We start from the raw sequence: 12,448 nt of genomic DNA on the forward strand, positions 1-12,448 counted from the left end.
AAAAATTTACATGTAATCAAGTTTGATGTGTAGCTGCTACATCGGTATATTTAGGATCACTGATGCAATTCATCTTAAGTTTCGTGATTGTGATTGAATAATATTACTGATCATTGCAGAACTTTCAGCACAACATTAGTGTAGACCTAGCTGCAAAGCACTACATGTTTATTAGTGTGTAGACCTAACATTTTATACACCAGAACAAAACAAGGGTCTGGTCACTATTAATTAAACATACGTACTTGTTTCATCAGCATCTGTTTCAGATATACGTAAAATAATGTACAACCAAGCAAGGAAATACAAGTTAGTGAACCACCCTCCATTTTAAACAAAAGTATGGACTGTGATGGGCAGCAGATTGCTTTACTTAATTCATGATGCGCAAGCATGGATGCCAATTTGCAATATGTGGTTCCCAATAAGATAAAATGCGGCGAACAGTGAAAATTCTGCGAGCCTTTTGTAGTGATGTCTGATATATAACCCACCACCAATCATGAAGCCGTCCATCCCTGAGATACATCAATCAAGTCGATCAAACTCCCAAAACTTTTAGAAACCTCTTTTAAGAATAGAATAAATTTCACAATACTATAGGTATGAAAAACTATAACAAAACTATATATTTAATTAAGTCCTTCTGTTACAAAATCGATATTAGAATAAATTTCACAATACTATAGGTATGAAAAACTATAACAAAACTATATATTTAATTAAGTCCTTCTGTTACAAAATCGATATTGAAGTTACCACAAAACCGTAAATTTAAGCTATGGTATCATAAAACTACATACTTAGCACATACTTTATCCCAAAGCTACATATTTTAAAATTTCCATTAGGATAACAGTGCTATGATTGATCTCTAAAATTCTTAGTTCTTATAACTACACAAATAAAGTGTCCACGTCAGCAAAAATCGACCCTTATTTTCCCACATGGCTCCACAAGATATCCGTATGCAAAAAATTAACATTTTCAGACAGACCACTTAAAATACACGCACATAAAAATAAGGGTATTTTCATATGCGGGGCTCTTAACTCACCCGCATGCAAAAATATTCCTGAAAGATTACCACTCTTTTTTTTATTCTCCACTCCTCTCCTCTCCCAGCTCTCTCTCTTTCCCACTCCTCCTCTCCCCCACCTCCTCTCCCCTCTCCTCCCTCTCGGCGGTTAGCTCTGGTGGCGGCGGTGGCGGGCAAGGGCCACGGCGATAGCTTCCTCCTCTTCTCCCTTAGTCCTCCTCTCCCCTCTCCTCCCTTCCGACAGTGGTGGAAGGCTCGGGCAACGGGGGAGGGCGGAGGACGCACGCGATGGTGTGCATCTGACGGTGGCCGTCGTTCCCCTGTGCGGCGGCGGCGGATCTGGTGATGGTGAGGTGCGGCGGCGGCGCATACGGCGGTGGGGAGGGGCGGCGGCCGTCGCCCATGCGGATCCTACGGCGGTCGACCTCCCCCAACGCGGCAGCGGCGGATTCAGTGGTGGGGATGTGCGGCGGCGGTAGCGGATCGGGCAGTGGGGAGGCGCGGCGGCGGTGGATCCAGCGGTGAGGAGGCATGGGGGCGGCGGATCTGGCTCTAGCTCTAGCTCTAGCTCCGGCGGACTAGGTCACCCCTAGCCCCCTACGCACACGGACGAGGATGAGGACGACGATGATAATGGCGACGGCGGCTTCGAGCAACGACGAGGAGGGCGGCGGCGGCTTCTAATTTTTTTTTGGGATTTTTATTTTTGCATGCGGGCGACATAAACATCCACACGTGAAAATCGGACTTTCGTGTGCGGATGCACCACCAGCACGCAAAAATAACGATTTTTGCAGACCATTTGGTGCGGACTTTCGTGTGCAGATCGCCTGCGAAAACCAGGATTTGACCGTATGGAAAAACGAGATTTGTATTAGTGCGGGTATATTTGGTTTAGAAAGAATATTTTATATTTTAGCTGTTACAATTATAATACAATCACTAGTAGTGACAATTACATTATTGAAAACATGCTGACGTCTAGAACGACATGTTTTCATGACCTTTCAAATGATTAAAAAATCTGATATGATTGGCAACTTTAGTGTGCGTATCGTTCCCCAGGTTTCTATTAAAGCCCGACAGACCTAAAACTTTTGAATGCTGATGTCAGGGCCCATTTCATTAGTGCAGTAACTATATATATATATTAGTGTTAGATGCTTTTGTTTCGATGCTAATATTGGCTCCTTTCTGAAAAATATATCAATGCTCATCGTGCTAAGCAAACAGAAACAGTGACAAATTAATGACAAATGAATGAGAGAGTATATTATCCAACACAAGCAAATGCTAACATACAAGCACAACTAATTGTATATCTATCAGCTGGTTTCATGGAAAGACCATGTCCACAGTTTGCACACACATTATGTGTGCCAATACCCACTACCAGGATGGGAGCCTCTCCCGAGTACACCAAAATGTTAGGGTGTGTTCCAATCTGCACTCCGTAAGTTACCTAGCGATTGAAAGGGACACTATGTAAATAAATACGTTACCGTTTGTTAATTTGTTACACTAGGCAATCGAAAGGATTACGGGGTGTTCTCCTACCAAGCTACGGAAGTTCATACGGCATCCATCAAAATATCGATTTCCGTTAGGGTGAATGATGGCGAACGGGAATATAGCGAAGATGTAACGGCGCGGGGTGGTTGTGGTGTCTTATTAAACTCCATTGGATCTAAATCAAATGGCTCAGATCTATTAGCTGAATCCATATATATTCAACACTTCACCGCAATCCCTAGTCCATTCCTCCCCTCCACCGCCGCCCCTCCCCTACTCTCCCAGTGGGCCGCCTTCACCATCCCCTCTCCGGCGAGTCAACGGCGGCAGCATCGCCTCCACCCTCCTCTCCTGAACCATCGTCCACCCTCCCACTCCCACTCCCACTCCCGAGCACAGTGCCACCACCGCCTCCTCTTCCTTCTCCACCTCACTCTCATGTCCCCATTACTGCCACTGCCGCCACCCTATCGATCTCTTTCCTTCATCCTTTGATTTGTTCGGTGCAAGCTCAGGATAGCCAGATCCGGTTCTTTTGAGCTCGGGACGTCCAGATCCGGCGCCCTTGAGCTCGGGGCCACTGGATGCAGCTCCTAGCGCAACGGACAAGCATGGTGGGAGTACAAGGGAGACCGTCCCGGCCAGATCCAATGCTGGCGGCGGCAGCATGCTCGAGTCCTCGGGCCTGAGTGTGGGGTTCTGAACGCGTTCGCACGCCACGGCAGCTGCCATGGCCGCCCTCCCTACCGGGCTCCAAGTCTCCAAGAGGAGAATCCGTGCGCTACCGACGCGTTGGACCAGTGCGCTCCACGCTCGTCTTGGGCACGCCATCCAGCTCCTTCGTGGCCACGAGAGTATGCTAGCTATAGCATCAGTGTGCGCCAATGTCCTATATTATGTGATTTGCATTAATTTGTAGCCACATTTTCTGTTCCTTTGCAGCTGAGTTACTTTTATCAAATATCCATTCTCACGAGCTGTTTGTTGTAGCTTTCTGTATATCACCATAGTACTTTGTAGTTATTCATCAGGAATTCTGTGGCATGTTTGATTAGTTACAGAGGACGAGATGGTCCTTTATAACAGTTGGCGGCATGGTGCTTTGGGATTATAAAGATGCACTATATAACTTGTGTCAGATACTCAATTTTTCTTGATGGTAAAAAGCTCAGAGTCTTGCTGCATAACATTCAGAGATATGCACAATAAAAATAGCTTTAGAAGGGATAATTTTTTTATATCATGTAATCATGGCAATCTTTTTTTTTCCTTTTGCTGACATGCATTATGTTTTCTATTTCAATATAGAAAAAATATAGGCAAGGAGTGGAAGAGACGAGGTGAGTCAAATATAACAGACAAACAAAACCTAGTTCTATGAAATGGTGCTTGGCATGGACGTCCTAATTTTGTGGCTTGGTTCTACCAGCAGGTAATTTCACACTTCTTAATTGCCCTCCTGCATTATGTTTGTTGATCACTGCATGCTTAATGCATATGCTATATCTTGACATGTAAAGTCGCATGGACACGACTATATATGTGTGCTAATTTGAAGCAAGTAGCTAAAGGGTCACGTTTATAGTACATATGACATAAATGGGTAACGTTTCTGAACAGATAAACATGAGAAGGAGAGGCGAAGTAAGACCAATCTTATTAGTTACACAAACTAAATAGTGGCTTTAGTGACAATAGAACAGGGAGAAAACAACGATACAACTGAGTTCTACAGATGTATCAAAGAAATATTCAAACTTAGATTTGAAGGAAGCATAACTCTTTTACTTGTTCTATTCATTTTCTACTGATTTGATCCAAGACAGTTGAGGTACACCCCAAATTTTGGTTCAGTAGAGGTAGATGTCTTACAGATGTGTGAACCATTTCATTGTAAAATATCATGTCTTGTTTTCTGTATATATGCATATACAAGTACAGGTTCAATATTGGAGAGTGATGAGGTAGGCCATCATTGTTTATGCCCCTGCTATGCCAACTGCCACTAGGTTAATCTTAAATGTCCCCCCTGAAGTTGTAAACTTATTTTTTTAGGAGTATCATGTAATAATAATGGCAAATGAAGATTGCATTCTTCTGCTAGTTATAGGATTTTTTAAACAAAAAGGTGCTTCCTAGTGTCCAATGGATTTGTGTTTCTAAATCAGACCTCATCATTTCTGTAGATATTCTTTTAATTTGCTAGCAGCTAGAGGGAGCTGATTTGCACCAGTGCCATCAGATACTCTCCTGGATTGTAAGCTCTCGCGCACCTGATTCTCAGGAAGATTAATGGTTCTCTATTAATCCATTTTTTCTATGGCTAGATTAATGGTTCAAGTTTAGTTATGATATCACAATATTTTTTTTTGACCCAATCACTGCAGGGAGTTCCCCACAGTTTAAATTTTATTAATAGAAATGAAACAAAAAATTACGAGTCTAACCAGTAACTTAAAACTGCCAACAATAGTGAGACCCAATAAGAGTGAAAACTAGAATATTTCCAAATATTGGCACTTGCTACGCTAATTTTGAACTCTTTTGATCTGACTAAATGGTTTCCAATTTTTGTATGAACCAATTGAATTGTTCATGCTATGGTAAGTTTTATATAGATGAATGAGAATTGTTTCAAGTGGGATAATAATCACTATTTTATTACTGAAACCTGATTGAGTATTATATACTGGGAGCAGGACATTCTGCCAAGTAAATGTTAGTTATATATATAACTTCTCCACTTGGAACATGCTATGCTTAATCATTTATTTGGATTTGGTTGTAATGCCTGGGCACTTGGGTGCTTACTGCTTCTTCATGTGTCAAAAAAAAAAATCTCACCGGCCAGTCATTGTACCTATATATTAATTTGTAACAAGCATATACAATCTTGAAGAATTTTTTGATTAAATTCTATCTTGAAGAATTTTTTTATTAAATTCTGATTACCTTGTTTCCAACTTGCATAGATCATTCATACTATGTTTTTGCTAGTGCTATTATGTACAACTGTCATCACTATGTTTTTGTACAACACATGAAAGTGCTTTGATGTGAAGCCCAGTTGCTCAGGGTCTCAGGGTCACTATGTTTTTGTTAGTGCTATTATACATGTACAACTGTCATCACTGATATACTTTTTTATGCAGTCTCAGGGTCTCCTAGTCAGCTGGCTTATTTGCTAATCGTCAGAGGGGTTATCACGACTTTTTGGTTGCCCAAGCATGTAGGCATAGTTAGTAATGTTCAATTTCATCTCAATTGTAGCTGTTTCTTATATTGGTATCTTCGCTTGTTCCATGTACTACAGTCATCAAATCGATTAACTGAACATGGATATCTATGCATTTCAATCCATTATTTTGTGTCGATGTGTGATGGCCTATGATGTTTGATTTGGATGCTACTATTCTGCTGCAGCTAATATAAATGTATTTATAGACTGGTATTAATTTGCACTCTATGTATAGCAAGCTTTCAAGGTGTTGATACCAGCTACACTCGGTAACCTAGGAACTCTTGCGGAGTGCTAGCTTGCATCACCTCCCGGTAACTGAAAAGTCTTACCGAGTTTTTTTTGCACTATGCAAATGTCACTGTTTCCGTTCCGCTACCGTTACCTGTTGCCGTCCCAATCTGTGGAACGGCATGGTTAGGATGTTACCTAGTGCTTTGAGAAACTCGGTAACATGTGGCTGTTTGCAGAGTGTTTTCTCCACATACACCCAGCATCTATGCACGGGAAGGAGAAATCACTCTCGGGTGATGATTCCGGAGTGAGGCACATGGCAACATTGATTCCCGGGTGTTTTTCCTCTGTTGCTGTGTGTTTTTGGCACTAGGGAGATTTGCCCTCTCCAAGGAGAAATCACTCCCGGGTGATGATTCCGGAGTGAGGCACATGGCAACATTGATTCCCGGGTGTTTTTCCTCTGTTGCTGTGTGTTTTTGGCACTAGGGAGATTCGCCCTCTCCAGTAGTGACCTGTTATATTTAGTAATGTTTTGATTCCATTACATGTTCTGAATGTACATGCCAATGTAAATATTAAGGCCAACCTAATTCATGGGTAATGTTCTGGAAGATTACAAGTAGTTACAAGAAAAGTAATTAATGATGTAGGCACAATCCATCCTAATACATGAGGAAATGAGGAAGTTCAGTAATTGGCGAGGGAAAAACTGTCCGAACAAACAAAGAGAATATGCTTGGTATGCGTGAATACTGACTAGTACTTCTGTCAGAACCATTTGAGCCTCAAGAGGATGAAGTACCCAATGATCTTTACCATGACTGAACAGTTGATGCTAAAATTGAAAGTTTGGTTGAAATTGGAACGATGTGATAGAAAAGTTGAAAGTTTATGTGTATAGAAAAGTTTTAATGTGCTGGAAAAGTTAGAAGTTTTAATAAAAAGTTTAGAACTAAACAAGGGCTAAGAATTAAAAGTTCAAAACTTTAGTACTTGTGGTACGTAGCTGGAGATTTTACTCCAAGGATATGGTGAGGACAGATCATCAGAGCCCATTACAGCCAACATGCATATATTTATGTTCTCATGAGCCATGATGTGGCATTAGTTAATTAATAGTTTTTCTTAACGAGTGTATGAGATCATATTATAGTGTAGTCATGCTTACTTTTGTCAAGGATAAGTTCCCTTCGTCAGATTGTCACGAACTTCGATCAGCATGAAAATCAAATGTTTCTTAAACACAGGGAACATATCAAATATACTTTCATAGTTTTGAGTTGCGAAATCATCTACTTAAGTAATAACAGAGATGCATATAGAGATGGGCGTATATAGGTCGACACGACGCTCAGCAGTCAGCACTCGAACAACTTGTTTTCTTGTGTATGGCAACCTTTTCTCTTTTTTTTTTCCTTTTTTTCTTTTGTGACGCAAGAGCACTCTATCCTTTATGTAATAGTACTTGCCAATATTCGTGTTTATGCAGTAAAGGTAGACAGCAACAGCAACCGGCATGTACACATAAGGGCAGTCCTAACCCATAGTGCCATGACAATAAGACATCACAATAGAAACTACACTCTACAACCCATAGTTTCTTAAAGTGGGCCATTAATAAATACAAAATCTCTCTTCTATACCAATCATAATTATTCTTCATCTATTATAAAGACACTATTCTCTCCCAATGCAAAACTCGATAGTGTCTAGTGCATAGGTTCTCGTATTGAAACTGTGTCTAGCATGAGACCCAGTTTCTTCCTCTCTTCACTCTCTCTCTTAATTAATATAGTGCCACATAAGCTAAAAGTCCTACATGACAATGTAGTTAATGCCATAGACACCATTCTAAGTGGAGGGTTGGGAATGCCCTAACACATGCATGGACACGGTGATAGAACAGAGTGGAAGACAACAACCAAGAGCGCAATTAGGGCACCTACAATGGTTATCTATAGGCTCTATACAAGAGATACATGTCAGCATATTTTCCTACTTGAAAAAGATTAAATGAAGCGAGAGAGAAAGCTATCTACTAACCTGGAGATAGTCTATAGAGAAAAATGAGACAATAGATTAGAGAGCTATAGATACCCATGTAGACATACTATTGAGGTGGTTTACTATTAATCTAGTCTATTGCTGAGATGTACATGTTTTATAGAGAGTAACTTACTTTACCATTGCAGGTGCTCTTATGAACAAAGCAAAACTGATTTCCTTTTGCCAATTAACCTTGATTTCCCAACACAACATGTCCGCACAGAAAACGGAGCGACCATTAGCGCATGATTAATTAAGTATTTGCTATTTTTTAAAAATAGATTAATATGATTTTTTAAAGTTTCGTATATAAACTTTTTATAAAAAATATACCATTTAGCAGCTTGAAAAACGTGCGTGCGGAAAACGAGAAAGGGAGTTAGAACCGTGGGTTCCGAACTCAGCCTCAGTTGATCACTACGGGGCACTGAATGATTTAGCTTTAATTTGTACGCATTGCGCTGTTGCATCTGAATTTTTCTTAGCTTTCCTGTCGCTAATAATAGTATTAAATTATTAATGGTAGCAAAGTATCGTAAAAAAAATGTCGTGAGACTCAGCTTGTGTTGGTCGCATATTGTTCCTAGTAAGTTGGATGCATTTTGCAAAGAATAAATTGTGGAATCAAGTAGGAAGCAACATTGGGATAGTCGTAAATTGCTGGATGCATCCTTAGTGCGGATTTTTAGTTAAATCTTAGTGTTTACAAATAAGGTCGGTTCAAATTGTCCCTTCTTTGTAATGGCAATGAATCCAATTAAACATTTTTTTTATGTTACTAAACACCTCTTCTCGCTCGTCTAGGCTAAAGAATAGCCCTTGCCTGGGATCCAAACATGCCCTACCCAAAACCTTCATGAAAATTCTTAATCAGAAAATTTTTCTTCCTTGGCAAACAGACTACCAGAGAAATGTTTTTGTGAGTGATCAATGCTGAACGGTTTACGGCCATTATAACACATTAATTTGTACAAAGTGAGAGTAGCTTAACCGATTAGGTTTCTTATAGTTGAACCAGCCTGACACAAAGTGGTTAAATATTTTTTCCAATGCCAGTGAGATATCCATAGTAACTTTGTCAATCATAAAATATACCGGCCCACGCTGTGAGGGCCTGCATATATACTGCTAAAAAAAGTAAAACATTAATTTGCAGAGTTGGGCCGCTGTATCTGCCCTACAAGCTGATTAAAGAAAGACTAGATAATGTCCACTGAAGTCTGAAGGCTTCAGAGAGATAAACAGAGACTGTCCCCAAGAACAAGAAGCCCTGTCCATGGCCCTGTTTGGATCCGGAGGGCTATTTACGGAATCTTGGTATTTAAGAGTATTAAACGTAGATTGCTGCCAAAACCCATTCCATAACCCCGAGGCTATTTTGCGAGACGAATCTAACGAGGTATATTAATCCATGATTTACTACAGAGATGCTACATTAATCAGCCGCTAATTATGGATTAATATACATCATTAGATTCGTCTCGCAAAATAGGCTAGGGGTTATGGAATCGGTTTTATCGGTAATTTACGTTTAATACTCTTAAATAACAAGATTCTGGAGGGATATTTAATAGCTTGGAGGATCCAAATAAGACCCATGTTGAGCTATATTACAGCTATTCCAAGAGGATTGGGCTTTATCGGCAGGAAAGTTTTCCTCTGGCAAAGGCCTTACTCAGCTTGGGCTAAATCTCAGGCCATCCCACATGTATCGGCCGGATTTTAAGATCAAATTTTCTCTGTATTTTCTGATGGATGGGTTGGGTTATAGGACCGTCAAGATCAAATTCCTGGCTGGGTCCTAGGACATCTAATATGAAATAATAAGTCCACTTAACTTCCCTAGACTTTACATTGAGTCTCATTGACATCCCTCCCCAAAACCCGAAGTCTTCACCCCCTAAATTTTACAAAACCTCATAACTCATGTCCCATGGACCCCATTTGTTCCTGTTTTTCTTACGTGGTAGATATCCGGGCCCACTTCTCAGCATGATGAGTCACTTATGCTCGTCCCATTAATCTCTTACCCCCTCTCGCTTGCACCAGCCATGGAGCTAGGCCTCGTGCTTCGGCTCATCGCACCAACAGCTTGTCTATCCTGTAGAGCTCTTTTGCCGTAGCCAACTTGTTTTTCTCCGTATGCAGCTCAGGGAAGCCGCATCCGCGCCTTATGTTGAAGTGCAGGGTTAGGTTTGTATCCAGTGGGAGTATGGCTTCCTTGGCAATGGAGGAGGAGGAAGAGGAAGAGGAAGCAGAAGGATGGCAAGAGAAGGAGGTTGTAGTCGTGATGAAGGACATATCTGGAGCTCATCGAGAAATCAGACTGTGTCTTCTTGATGAGTACGAGTCGGAGGAGCTAGGCACCTCTCATTGTGCCAACCCCGTCGAGAATCTAGAGGCCCTTTGTGTACTCTACTCATCTCTCAGCCATGGATTGCGCTTGCAAGCTTCATGATCTCTTGCTTCCATCAATGGCAGCTGACAATGGGGTCAACGGAGTCTAGGAGCCGAAGTTGGTGACTTGCCGTGGCTTAGTGGCAGGAGGGCCCCAAGCCATCGATGTCGATGTCCGGCCACTATCGCTGCGTTGTGGCTGCAGCTAGTCACCCTACCAGCATCGATGACCAAATCGGCGATAAAAGCTATGGCGGAGGATGATCTGCGGGAGAAGATGGGGAGCTCATCGTGGACCACCGGAGCCCCTTGTCACCAACCTCCAATTGTCACTGCCTCATCCCGCGGAAAGGCTCACCGGTCGCTGCTCCTTATCCCATCGGTAAACTCCCGGGGAAGAGGAGAGGAGAGGGAAAGTAGCGCTGACCACTTACATGTGTACCTGTGTACCCCCACATGTTTTTTTAATTTTATTCTTACTTATTATGATGCCACGTTAGCAAAACCACCTATTGATGCTGCCATGGTAATTTAACGTGGCATCCTAGTCAGTATAAGAGAGTCAATATATATTTCCGGTATTAACGTTCAGGAATACGATTTAAACTCGATGTAATATTGAGGAATGTTTGGACTTATTCCAATATCAAATTACCATATTAAACACATGTCCGGCCGGGTTTTAGGCCCATGCAACAAAGCCTAAGTTGGGCTGGAAGATCACTTCGGCCGGCTCTACTCTACTCCAAGCTTACAACTTCTCTGTTAAAGATATTTGGTTCTCTATCCTGGGCTTGACTTATTTTATCTTGAGTTCTAGATGGGCCTGAACTATTTATGTTTGCCGGCCTTCGCAGGCATTCTTTGAAGCCCGTCAAGGGGCTGCCTGCAACTAATTAAAATGGTCCAGCACGGTTGCAATGAAAAAGGCCCAACGCTTAGGGTTTGTTCGGATTACATGATAGAAAAAGCACATGAATAGAAAAACACAGGAATAATATAGGATTGTATATGAAAAAAAGTAGGATTGAAAACTATATGAATTTGATAGTGTGGAGCATTCAGAATACATGAATATATATAACCATAGGAATTTTCCAATCAACAGTAATCTCATAGAGTATAGTCTATTAAGCAATAAAATATTAGTTCCCATGTAGTCACTCCAACGTGCTTAGCATCTCCCGTGGTAGCTAATGAAAATAAAATGATAATCTTGCTCTAGTTAATTACATCCAACTCATCTGCTCTTCACTGCAAGAAGATGCTTAGCGCTGATTTCCTCGGTCTTATTACGTGAAGGAAATGAAAAAAAGAGGTCAGAGTCCATGCATTTTTTCCTGCGTTTATCCCTTGGAATCAACAGACAACAGCGGAGAAAACTTTCTCTCAGTTTTCCTGTGATAGTGTGATCCACTTTTGCTATCCGAATGATAGGAAAGGAAAAATTCCTATTGAACAGGATTCCCTCAAAAATCCTCTAATCCGGATAAGGCCTTAAAAAGAGATAAATCCAATTTGGTCACTATGAAATCAGTTACAATTGGACTTGAACTCTCGAAATCGTCCATATTTCATCCTTGCGCTCAAATAAAGATGGTTTTGATGATGTGGCCTCATGTGGCAAAACAAAATTAACGAACATAGGTAGGATACAAGTACGAGAAGAAAGAAAAGGTGAAAATAATATGTGGGATATAATGTTCTCTCTATTTTGTTATCCCTTTGTAAAAAAACGTAAACCTGATACATGTCCAGATTCATCCAGGATTTGTATTTTTTTAGACGAAGGGTGTATTATTGATTGGTGTAATGGCATCAACTGTGTTTATTCAAGTAGGCTCCACGTAAGTCATAATAACAGCACCGATTCGAAACCGAGGGATGGACCTTGTAAAACAGTTTTGAGAGTTTAGAGACCAAATGGCTTTGTTGTTGAGGGACTAATCAGACCAAAGACAGCTGAGGGACCGACTGTG

The 12,448-nt window shown here is 41.1% G+C and overlaps 1 long non-coding RNA gene across 2 annotated transcripts; it reads left to right on the forward strand.

The window, feature by feature from the left end:
* Window positions 1-2,791: 2,791 nt before the first annotated feature.
* Window positions 2,792-5,925, forward strand: LOC4326873 (uncharacterized). 2 transcript variants are annotated; one of them, XR_010737764.1, is made up of 4 exons: window positions 2,792-3,405; window positions 3,860-3,983; window positions 4,738-4,808; window positions 5,704-5,925. It is a non-coding gene; the product is annotated as an uncharacterized lncRNA (long non-coding RNA). The 2 variants fall into 2 exon arrangements; XR_010737763.1 differs by lacking the exon at window positions 4,738-4,808 and having other exon boundaries at window positions 2,947-3,710.
* Window positions 5,926-12,448: the final 6,523 nt, after the last annotated feature.

Source organism: Oryza sativa, chromosome 1 (genome assembly GCF_034140825.1).
Source record: "Oryza sativa Japonica Group chromosome 1, ASM3414082v1".
Lineage (NCBI taxonomy): Eukaryota > Viridiplantae > Streptophyta > Magnoliopsida > Poales > Poaceae > Oryza > Oryza sativa.